The sequence below is a fragment of the Erinaceus europaeus genome, chromosome 7 (genome assembly GCF_950295315.1).
Source record: "Erinaceus europaeus chromosome 7, mEriEur2.1, whole genome shotgun sequence".
Classification (NCBI taxonomy): Eukaryota; Metazoa; Chordata; class Mammalia; order Eulipotyphla; family Erinaceidae; genus Erinaceus; species Erinaceus europaeus.
Window position 1 is genome coordinate 6,762,868 of NC_080168.1, and position 12,297 is coordinate 6,775,164.

A 12,297-nucleotide genomic window follows, 5' to 3' on the forward strand; every position below is an offset into this window, starting at 1 on the left:
GGGATGTGGATCCACCTGCTAATGTCCATATCTAGTTAGAAATATTTACAGAAGCCAGACCTTCTGCACCTTATAAAGAAGTTTGGTCCATACTCCCAGAGGGATAGAAAATAAGCAAGTTTCCAGTAGAGAAGATGGGACACAGAACTCCGGTGGTGGGAACTGTATGGAATTGTACTCCTGTTATCGTACAATCTTGTTCATCATTCATCATTAAGTTACTAATGATTCTTTTAAATGAAACGTCTCTCTGCCTATGATGTGGCCACTCCTAGTCTTGCTTCCCTTCATCTCCTCTTTCTAATATTGTCTTCCCCTCCTTAAGCCTCCTCCTTTTCCCAGAAGTCTCTTCTGTCATTCATGGAGTTATCTGTGCTTACTATTTCTGTGTCCTCAATTCTCTATCTTCATGTACCTTAATCTCATTTCCACTGACTCTACCTTGATCCTTACCAATGAGAGAAACCCATATCACCGTATCTGGTGGCTATTTTGTCCTTATTATGTTAATTCGCATTCCAGTGACATTCTACCTAGTGGGCTTGTGCCATCTTAAAATGTTCCCCTCCTTGGTGACACAATACTTTGACTCTTTGCCCACCTTTGCTTTCTTTTTGTGTGTGAGTGAATTTTTCATGTTAGAATAACACCAGGCTAATTGTTAGGTCCAAATGTCCCTAAATGTCTTCTCCCAAGGGTATCTCACTCATGCCTGGGGCCCCAATATCCAATTATCCCCTCAAATTTGGTCTCTAGCTCAAATGTCCAGGCAGGTAGTGTCTCCAATGGCCTCCTCATCTTTTCTACTTAAATATCTCACAAGCACCCTAAATTCAGTATGGCCAGGAGTGGAATCCTAATCACTATCGATACTCATCTCCTAGAACCTACTCCACTTTTGACCTTTCTTCTCACCATCACCCAGTGCATACCTACCACTCATCCACTACCTGCCCTTAAATCTCTTTGTAACCTCTTTCTTTTTTACCTCTTCTAAGCATTTACTAACATTAAACTAACATCTGGTATCTACTTAAACCACCCTACTAAAATCATGTAAGTTTTTGTAATAGCGTTGTCCACTTACATCCTTGCAGCTGATATTCTACAATCCAGATAGAGAGCATGTCACATTAATTCATCCCCTTACTTAGAATTTTCATCTGGCCATCTCACACTATATCCCACAATCCTCTACACTATAATGTTGCCCATGAGCCACAGGCCTCACTCATATCCATCGTAATCATCCTCCTCAGTTAATCTCTCTCTTTCTCTCTCTTCCAAGGTTATTGCTGGGGCTTGGTGCTGGCACTATGAATCCATCACTCCTTCTAGCCATCTTTTTCCTTTTTTTTTTATTGGATAGGACAAAGAGAAATTGAGAGAAGAGAAGAGAGGAAGATAGAGAAAGATAGACATCTGCAGACCTGCTTTGTCCTGCTTGAACCTGCATCCTTGCACTTAGTACTATGTGTACCATGACCCAGCCTCCTCTGTAGTTAATCTCTAACCTTACCTTGCTACTTGGTTTAAGCACAGAACCAATATCATTTCTGCTCAGAACCCTCCAAAGTTTTATTTCCTCTGTCTTTCTAACTTTCTTGCCAATTCTTTGCATCTTTTACATTTTAGCTGAAGTTTTCTTAGGGGAGGGATAAGTTCCCTGTCCCCCAAGAAGACCAGTCCCCTATAATATACATGCATGTGAGTATTTACTTTTTAATCTTTTAAGTATTATAAGAACTACAATGAAATTACTAATTGCATAATTAATATTTCAATGCCCCTTTTCCTCTCTAAGCAGAAAGGAAGTTGGGAGTTATTCCCCCACCAAGTCTCTGTACATAGCAGTGCAAAGCAGTTGTCTAACACTGACCTGTTCTGTTAATAACCAACATTTCAGTCCACAGGAAGAATATGGGGACATTTCTAAAATATTTATCTGACATATTTCATACTCAACTCTTTTTTAAAATGGCTTGTAATGATGTTACAGATACTTAAGTTAAGAATGGAGTAGTTAAGAGATTCTGAAGTTATCTCTAATTGCATACATTTACAGGTGGGTAATTTGACTTACTGCTATCACAAGACAGGGACAAAAAGAATAAAAGAAACCCAGTGATATTAATAGTTGCAACACTAAAACATTACTGACAGCCTGGCAGCTATGTCATGCCTTAAGAAGTACAAATGCAAATACCTTCCAACTAATCTCCTTGAATGCAATTAGAGCAATCTCAGCTTTTTTTTTTTGCCTCCAGGGTTATTGATGGGGCTCAGTGCCAGCACTACGAATCCATTGCTCCTGGAGGCCATTTTTCCCATTTTGTTGTCCTTGTTGTGTTTGTTATTGTTATTGTTGTTACAGCTGTTGTTGTTGTTGGACAGGACAGAGGGAAATCGAGAGAGGAGGGGAAGACAGAAAGGAGGAGAGAAAGATAGACACCTGAAGACCTGTTTCATCACTATCAAAGAGAACCCTTGCAAGTGTAGAGCTGGGGGCTCGAACCGGGATCCTTATGACAGTCCTTTCTCTTTGTACCATCTACTTCTCAGCCCCGTCAACATATTCTTTTCATTATTATGCCTTTAGGATACATTTCAGATATTACTTTTATTTTTGTAAGAATAATTTTTATTGTTCCAACCATATGAGATAGATAGATAGATAGATAGATAGATAGATAGATAGATAGATAGATAGATACAAATAAGCCAGGGTACGACTCCAGTAATGCAGCACAAAGACTGTATCAGGAACTTCAAGCTGAGGAGTCCTTGTGTTCTACCAGCTGAACTAATTCATTTTCCCAGTTGCTAAACATTTTTTCTACTCATTCTCCTCACTAATAAAATATAAAAGTGCAAGGGTCGGGAGGTGGCATACCCGGTTAAGTGCACATGGTACTAAACTCAAGGACCCATACAAGGATCCAGGTTTGAACCCCGGCTCCCCATCTACAGGGAGGTCACTTCACAAGTGGCAAAGCAGGTGTCTTTCTTTCTCTTTCTCTATCACCCCCTCATCCCCCTTTCAATTTCTCTGTCCTATCTATTACAATGGGGGAAAAAATGGCCACCAGGCGTGGTAGATTCTCAGTGCTGGCACTGAGCCCCAGCGATAATCCTGGAGGCAAAAATAAAAAATGTAATAATATCTGTTCATGTCCTTTATGAATATGTATACTCTATATGTAAATAGGAGGTGTTCACCCTCTAAGAACAATGCCACCTGTCCTGAGAACGGGTAAACTGAAAAACTTCTTTTAACGCAGTTAACAAATTAGTAAACACTCATAAAACATATGAATGCCACAGGATTGAGAGGCGCAAGCCGAGTCTTTGCTACCTTTGTACGTCTAGAATGCTGTGCCCAGTACACTAGCTTGAGATACGGAGTCTGTCATTGAGCTGTGGCTGGGCACTGCTCTATGTGGGGACAGCTGCTCCAGCAGCTCCGCCTTCAGGGACAGGACGGTCCTTTGTCCAGAATAAAGTGCTCAATATAGTGCCCCCAAGTTACTGCAGACTTCTACAGTATAGGATGCTATGCACTAGAAAGCTCGTTTGGGAGTATAAGCTAGTATCATAAAGGAAAGAATATCTGAGTAGAAAATAGAAGAATTTTGCTCAACTGAGTGTTAATTACTATAAAATATAGAACCATGGAAAAGAGGTACATATATATATATATGTATGTATGTATATATTAATTTATTTATAAAATGGAAACACTTACAAGACCATAGGATAATAGGGGTACAATTCCCACCACCAAAGCTCCATATCCCATCCCCTCCCCTGATAGCTTTCCTATTCTTTAACCCTCTGGGAGTATGGACCCAGGGTCATTATGGGGTGCAGAAGGTGGAAGTTCTGGCTTCTGTAATTGCTTCTCCACTGAACATGGGCATTGACAGGTTGATCCATACTCCCAGCCTGTCTCTCTCTTTACCTAGTGGGGAAGGGCTCTGGGGAGATGGGGCTCCAGGACACACTGATGGGGTCTTTTGCCCAGGGAAATCAGGTTGGCATCATGCTAGCATCTGGAATCTGGTGGCTGAAAAAGAGTTAGCATATAAAGCCATACAAATTGTTGATTAATCATGAACCTAAAGGCTGGAATATTGTAGATGAAGACTTGAGGTCTCCATTTTTGGAAATAGCTAGTAGGTTTATTTTAGGTATATTCCAAAGGGCCCATGACTTTATTTGTTTTTTGCCTGAGCTTGAAGTCTGACATGTAGGAGGACCCAGGTTATTGTCTGGGGAGATGGTGTTATGGCTTGAAAAAAGGCTGGAAAGCTGCATCAGAGAAGAAAGTAGCTCCCCAATATGGAAAAGGTGTATAATATTGTTGACTGTAAACCCCATCGATTTGATCTGGGGCTCATATTCAGCACAGGTGCCTATGTAACATCCTTGTAGGTCCAAACTTGCACTCTGTGGCCATCAGTAGGAACATTCTGAGTTGCACCAATTTCAGGACCCATCTTCTTCAGGCGGTAGACAGACTATGTTATTCAACCCCCCTTCAGATGATGGAACGTTCTCTACCGTTGTTGATCCACACTGAAGGCAAGGTCCTACGGGGGCCCCCAAAGAGGTCCATTATGTTGTTCCTGATGGAGATGACCAGTGATAATGGAGAAAGAGATCTGGAAAGGTATATTTTTAAGACCTAAACTTTTCTCAAGAAAAATCTTATTACTAACCAATGATCAAATTATTTAGCCCCTAGGAATCACAGAGTCTGAATGTCTTCTGCAGCCGATGCCTTTGTTGCATTTAGAGTGCCTCACCTCAGTATTTCTCCTTGAGGCTTTTTTCCTATTTAAGAATTATTATTATTATTTTTAATAAAGAGTTGCTTGTTTAGGAATCTGAGTCTTCATTGACCAAGTCTTAAGGCTTTGGGGGGCTTTGAGCTGGAAACCATGGCAATAGCTTTTGTAAATACCACATTAGCATAAAAATATCAGATTTTGATTTTGCAGTGTGAATACTTTGCTCCCCAGTACTAAAAATAGATTATTGAGGTTATCTTGAAACCAAATTCAGTAATCCCAACACATAAGATAGATCACATGGAAAATAATAATAATAAAAAAAAAAACCTCTTGTCTTCCAAGGGAGTTTCCTACTCTAAGAACTAAGCAGGCATGCCTCTGGATACATCCTTTATCCAGCCTTCAGTTCTCTTAAACAAAATAACTTCTTTTAATAAGCAATAAGATTTGCAAAAGAAAATAACCTCTTTGCACATGATCACCTGACACTGCCTAAGCTTCTGGAAAGAAAATCAGGAAGGACAATGGTAAACAAATGGTCCATTTCATATGCATCAATTTTTCCTTTTGTTGAAGATAAATTTTTTCAAGGTATTCTGTTTTAGGTGTGTACAGGATGATAAAATGCTAATGAAGTCTAAGATGTCAACCAATCATCTGCTTAGAAACATTTCTGTGGCATTTTTTTTTACCAATAATAACAGCAAAGATAACTTTATTGGTTTACATCTCTTTTGATGTTCACTGCCTAATCACAACTGTATTAACTTAGTGAAAATAGTGGGTAGCCTCTACAAATATTCTCTCTGTCTCTCTCTCTCTCTTTACAAAAATTATTTATGGGGGGCCAGGTGGTGGCACATTTGATTATCCACACACATTGCAGTGCACAAGGACCCAGGTTCAAGCCCCAGGTCCCCATCCGCAGGAGGAAAGCTTCACGAGTGATGAAGCAGGTCTGCAGCTCTCCCCTCTGTCTCTTCCCCCTACTATCTCCCCCTCCTTTTTCAATTTCTGTCTATCTCTATCTAATAAATAAATAACTTTTTAAAAGCCTAAAAAATTCTTTAAGTTCCCAGAATTTACTGAGAGTTAATGGAAATGTTGGGAAAGATAATTCACTTTCTGTCACAGTCAGCTTGAGTCACTAACTGTCACTGAACTCAGGATCCAAGAAATCTGAGCATGTCTGAAGGAAAAACATCTTCAAAGAAGATGAGACAAACGCGGTGTGTGCTGTCCAAAACTGTAGTTAAAAGATTACACACCAGGACCAGAGAGACAGTATAATTACTATGCAAAATCTTGTGACTGGAGCTCCAAGGTCTCATGTTCCATCTCAAGTACCACCATAAGGTAGAGTTGAGCAGTTCTCTGGTGAAATACATCTCCTCCTCCTCCACCTCCTTTTCCATCTCCTCCTACTACTGCTACCAACAACAACACACACAAGAATACTTGAATTATTAAATATTCCATAACAGAATTAAGTGTGATTTATGTAAAGCTGGCTCAATATTTAAAAAATCAATAAATATAGGCATCATGCCAGCAAACTAAAAAAGAAAAATGATATTGTCGTATCAATAGATATAGAAAAAAGCAAATACCAACACTCATTCATAACAAAAACGACCAGAAAACTAGGAATAGAGGGGAATATTTTCAATTAAAACTGTCCTATGAAAAATCCCATAAAATAGGTTCTGGGTGGTGGTTCACCCAGCAGAGTGCACACATTACTGTGTGCAAAGACACAGATCCAGCTTCCCCATCCGCAACTTCAGGGGAAGCTTCTTGAGTAGTGGGGCAGTGTTGCAAGTCCCCCCCCCCCATCTTTTCTGCCCTCTTAATTTCTCTCTGTCTCTTTTAAAACAAAAGAGAGAGAAAGGAAGGAAGGAAAGAATGTAGGAAGAAAAAAATTAAAGGGAGAAGGAAAAAATTAGATGCTAAGAGTGATGGATTTGTCAAGCTTGGCAGCAAGCCCCCAAAATAATTCTGAGACAGTTAAAAAAAAAGACAAATTCACAATATTAATTACATTAGCATCCCCCACCAAAAGTAAAATATTTATGTATAAAACTATTAAAATATGGTTAAGATCTATGTGGGTAAAACCATAAAACTCCCATCAACAAAATTCAGGAGCAAAATGATTATGAATGTTTGTGAATGGGAAGAGTCAGTGTTGTTAAGATCTGGGGTCTATTGAGCTTGCTCTTAAGGAATCCTATAATCTCAGAATCTTAACAGTCAGCAAATTGATTTTAAGGCTTATGCTGAGAGGCAAAGTACCCAAGATAATCAACCCAGTAAAGAAGAACGAGAACTAAGTTGGAGGACTAATGTTATCAACTTCCAGACTTCCTGTCACACAATGAATAATTAAGACAGTGAGAGATAAGCAGATCAGTGGAACAGAAGAGAGAACCCTGAATTGGACCCACAAAACTATCTACTCAACTGAATTATTGACAAAGGTACAAATACAACACTATGGAGAAAATAAAGTCTCAGCTACAAATGATAGTGAGACAACTGAGTGTACATGTGCAAAAAAAAATCTAGACATGATCTTACACATTTCATAAAACATTAACTCAGAATGGATTAGAAACTGAAATATAAAACTCCTGGGCTTGGGCAGTAGTGCGCATAGTAGAGTGCACACGTTACCACACGTGAGGAGCTGGGCTCACATCCGTGTCCCCTTCTGCAGGGAGGAAGCTTTATGCATGGTAGAACTGTGCTAAAGGTGTATCTCCTCCCTTTCCCTTTCCTGTTTCTGTTTATGTAAAGAAAAACAAACAAACAAAAATGGCTACCAGAAGCAGTGGAGCGCTTGTGCAGGCACCCAACTCCAGTGATAACACTGGTGGCAATAAATAAATATACAAATAAAAAAAAAACTATAGATATCAGTTTGAAAAGGCTACACCTTAATGATCCCAGTGGTATGACATTCTGGGAAAAACAAACAAACAAACAAAAAACAGAAATATGGGAATCCTAACAAAAAGGTCAGTGGTTCCCAGAGGATTTTTTAGGGCTCTGCATGTTATAATGTGTATTTTTTTGTGCATATGTACAAGCTCATAGGAGGCACAACAACAAAAATGAACCTAAGACACTCTACAGACTTTGGGTGGTTGTGGTGAGTCTATATGGACGCTTTCTGGCAGATAGCAAAGACTGTGTCTGTGTGAGAGTAAGGCGACATGGGAACTCTCTGTACTTTGCTTTCCATTTTCTGTAAATCTAAATTGTTCTGAAAATATGAAGTCTTAAAAATATAAGTGCTAGAGAACAGGCTTCTGGAGTGTAAGGAATATATTTAAGGATTATCATGATTATTTTCAGTTGTTTCCTTCTCTTGAGAATTGGTATTACTTAAATATCAGTAGCTAAAAGAATTTCTTTAGCAGGGAAAGGGAACCATTGAAAACTTTATCTTACTTCAGTTATTTATTTCTCAGAAGTTAGTTTTCAGACACATCTACCTGATTTGCTGAAATGATCAGTTCCCTGACATACCTTTCCCCCCTCAGAACAAAATAGCATCTTCATTTAGTCTGTGTACATAATATACTCCCCAACTTAGCTAAATGCATGTTCTTGAGAAACAGTATTTAATGACCATAATCAAGATTTTAAGTACAGAGTAAATAGAGAGAGAGAGAAAAAAAAACCCTTTTCTGAATCAAAAAAAATATCAGTTTCCAAGTGCTTTGAATCACTAATATTAAAGACAAAGCTTAGTAGCCTAGTACTATCTCACCTGAACTTTATCAGTAACCTTGACTTTAGTGCATCAACTGTTCCTTTTCCTCCATCTTTGTCGTGCAAGTAGATGATTAGATAGATAGACAGACAGACAGACAGACAGATAGATATCTAACAGATAGGAGAAATACATTGAGTCAACAATCTTACCCAAAAATCCATCTCAATATTAACATAAATTTTAGCTTATTTAATATAGTCTTAGTATAGCTATTTGGACATGTTTGTGGTTTTTTTTTTTTTAAGATTTTTAAAAAAATATTTATTTATTTATTCCCTTTTGGTGCCCTTGTTGTTACTATTGTTGTTATTGATGTTGTCATTGTTGGATAGGACAGAGAGAAATGGTGAGAGGAGGGGAAGACAGAGAGTGGGAGAGAAAGATTCCTGCAGACCTGCTTGTGAAGTGAATCTGCTGCAGGTGGGCAGCCGGGGGCTCGAACTGGGATCCTTCTGCCAGTCCTTGCGCTTTGTAGCACATGCACTTAACCTGCTGTGTACCCAACTCCCATGTTTGTGTTTTTTTAACATGGTTAGAATTTTTAATGATTTACTTTGGATAGAGATAGATAAATTGAGAGAGGGGAGAGAGAGAGAGAGCTGCAGCACTGTTTCATCACTTGTGAAGCTTCCCCCCTGCAGGTGGGGTCTAAGAGTTTGAACCTGGGTCCTAGGTCCTTGTGCACCATAATGTGTGTTTCCTTCCTGGTGTGCTACTGCCTGGCTCCTTATTTTATTTAGAGAAACACAATTTCAGATGTACACAAAATGAGCTAACAAACTGTTCTTGTGGCATTAGAATTTCAAGTAAAGTAAGTTTTACCTGCAAGGAAAGTGGGGGTTTGGTTTGAGTTATGAATATGTCTCATACCAGTGTATTAAAATCCAGTGTTTCCTATATCTCACTCTGTATAAAAGGTACTAGTTTTTTTTTAGATATTTTCTTTTTATTTCTTTTATTATTATTATTATTTGTTACCAGGGGAGAGCGCGAACGCAGTCCCCCACTACCACAAATTATGCAGTCCAGTTTCCCACATTTGGGGAAATCGCAGGGGTCAGCACATGGGGAATGCAATGGATAAGCCTCGCCCTGGGAAAACCACCCTGGTGATCATGGTATCTCCCCTGCCAGGTAAGTATTTTTAGATATTTTCTTTTAATGAGACAGAAAGTCAGATCACTGTTCCATTTTGGCTTATGATAATGATGGAGATTGGATCTGGGACCTCAGAGCTTCTGGTCTGAGAGTCCTTTTTTAACCGGAGCACTGCTCAACTGTGGTTTATGGTGGTGCTGGGGATTGAAACTGTGATCTCAAAGCCTAAGGCATGAAAGTCTTTTGCGTAGTATTTATGTATCTCTAGCCCAATAATGTGGGGATTTTGTTTTTGCTGTACCTTTTCTTAAAGGTAGAGTCAGAGAGAGAGAGAGAGAGAGAGAGAGAGAGAGAGACCACAGGACTAAAGCTTCCTTCTGTATGGTGGAGGCCAGGCTCAGATATGGCTTACACACATGGCGAAGCAGCACACTGTCCAAGTGAGCTGTTCTGTCAGCCCACTGGTGTTTTTAAACCTTGGATTCACATGGATGGCAGAATGTCAGAGCTATATTACTGTGGGTTGGTCAGAAGCTCAGGAATATATTTCTTCCTCGTCCAGTTACCCCTGCAAGATATATTGTTACAAGATACATACATCTAGTACATTGTTCAGTACAGAAGAATGTGACCAGCAAAAGCCATTTTTGTCTGAACCCTTGACCCCAAACCCTGCTGGAGAGCATTCCTGAGAGAGACCGCATGTGTGATGAGTTGTTTCCTGGAAGTCACCTAGAAAATGAGGAAGGTTTAGTGACCTCTGTTTATGGTGTACTATCCTTGAGGTCTGCAATCATACCGTGTTCTATATGAACAAGGGCTCATGAGTGGATGAGAATAAAGCTGATTAAGGCGATCTGTCGTGTTCCAGATAGCCAGCAAATCCTGGATAATCTAAACTTTAAACGAGATGGGCAGCTCGACTTCTTTCATTTCCACTTTTGCTGAGTTCTGCAGTTCATACTTGCCTGTGGAAGTATGAATTGTATTGTAACAGATGTCTGGTGAACAAGCAGGCTTGTCAAATTACCCTGACTGTGAATGTAGGTTGTGCAGAAGTGTCAAATCAATGAAGTCTGTAATCTAGGACTGAATCTCAATCTTTACTCAGGACCTGAGTCATTGGAGGGGGGAGGGGAGGGGGAGAGGGAGAGAGAGACTACCCTGTATCAGGCATGCCTTAACTGTTGCAGATTTAATGATAAACGTTAGTTCTACCCTCAAAAAATTTGTAAAGGTCAGGGAGATAGTTCACCCTGTTAGAGCACCCATTTATATGCCCAAGACACCAGAGATCACAAGTTCAATCCCCAGCACTAATTTCTGACCAAGCTGAGCAGTGCTACGATCCTATCCCTTCCTTCTCTATCATGTTGCCTCTCATAATAAATCAATGAGTAAACCTTTCTAAAAGTTTGTAGAATATGGGTAAGCAGAAAAAAACTCAGGACCATAACCTTTCATAAGAAACTATTTTTCTTGGGTGGGGGTAGATAGCATAATGGTTATGCAAACAGACTCTCATGCCTCCAAAGTCCCATGTTCAATCCCCTGCACCACCATAAGCCAGAGCTGAGCAGTGTGCTGGTTAAAAACAAAAACAAAAAAACACAAAGGGGCTGGGTGGTGGCACACCTGGTTGAGTACATGTATTATAATAGGATGCAGGTTTGAGCCCCCGGTCCCCACCTGCAGGGGGAAAGTTTTACGAGTGGTGAAGCTACAGGTCTCTCTCTTTCTCTCTCTCTCTCACCCCCTTCCCTCTTGATTTCTGGCTGTCCTTATCCAATAAGTAAAGATTTTTTTTAAAAAATTAAATTAAAAAACAGCACTATTTTCGTTTCTGAATCATTTTACTGAGAAAATAAGGGTTTTCAGGACATGACTATAGTTTCTTACCTTCTTGTGAGAGATATCTGCACACCACTACTACCACCAAGCCAAGTCCTACTTCCCCATCTTGAACTGGGTTCTTGACAGCCTCATTCCTCCACTATTTTCCCCTGACCCAGAGTCCTTTGCCTTGTTGCAATATGCTCCACCCACTCAAGCTTCACTCTCTGTGTCCCTTTTCTTGCCTTGCTTCTTTCTTCTCTCTTTTTATTCCATGGGTGATTTAGCAGAGTTTTACAAAATTAAAAGAATTCAGGGGTATAATTTCACAGCATGCATGGCCAGTAGAAGTTACCAGACCCTTCATGTGCACGGCAAAGCAATGCACTAGCCAGGTGAGCTATTTTACCCCAGCCTGATGCCTTGATTCTGAATGAACTCAGTCCCAAAGGTTATTTTAAATACCTAGAGAGCACTTGTATTCAAATCAGATGCAAATTTGCCTTGCTGACTTGCCTGAAGATCAACAAACAAAAACTAAAATCTTGCCTGAGTGGTTACAGTCTGCTAGAAGTGAGTTGACATCCCTCCCATGAGCCCAGCTCAGAGTTTATAAACACACTGAATGGAGCAGGGAGAGCTTTTTGGCATTCAAGAGCTTGTTTCTGAAAGGCTTACAACTAGAAATCTCTCTCACTGACGGTGGCAATGTAGCTCAGTGGTAGAGTGCATGGCTGTGATTTCAATCTCTGGCACCATTCCCCCAGCTCCAAAGAATAAAAGGAA

General features: G+C 39.9%; 1 non-coding gene across 1 annotated transcript; it reads right to left on the bottom strand.

Annotated features, from left to right (window-relative positions):
• Window positions 1-9,558: 9,558 nt before the first annotated feature.
• LOC132539545 (U1 spliceosomal RNA) lies at window positions 9,559-9,722 on the bottom strand. The gene has a single exon (XR_009550902.1). It is a non-coding gene; the product is annotated as a U1 spliceosomal RNA (small nuclear RNA).
• Window positions 9,723-12,297: the final 2,575 nt, after the last annotated feature.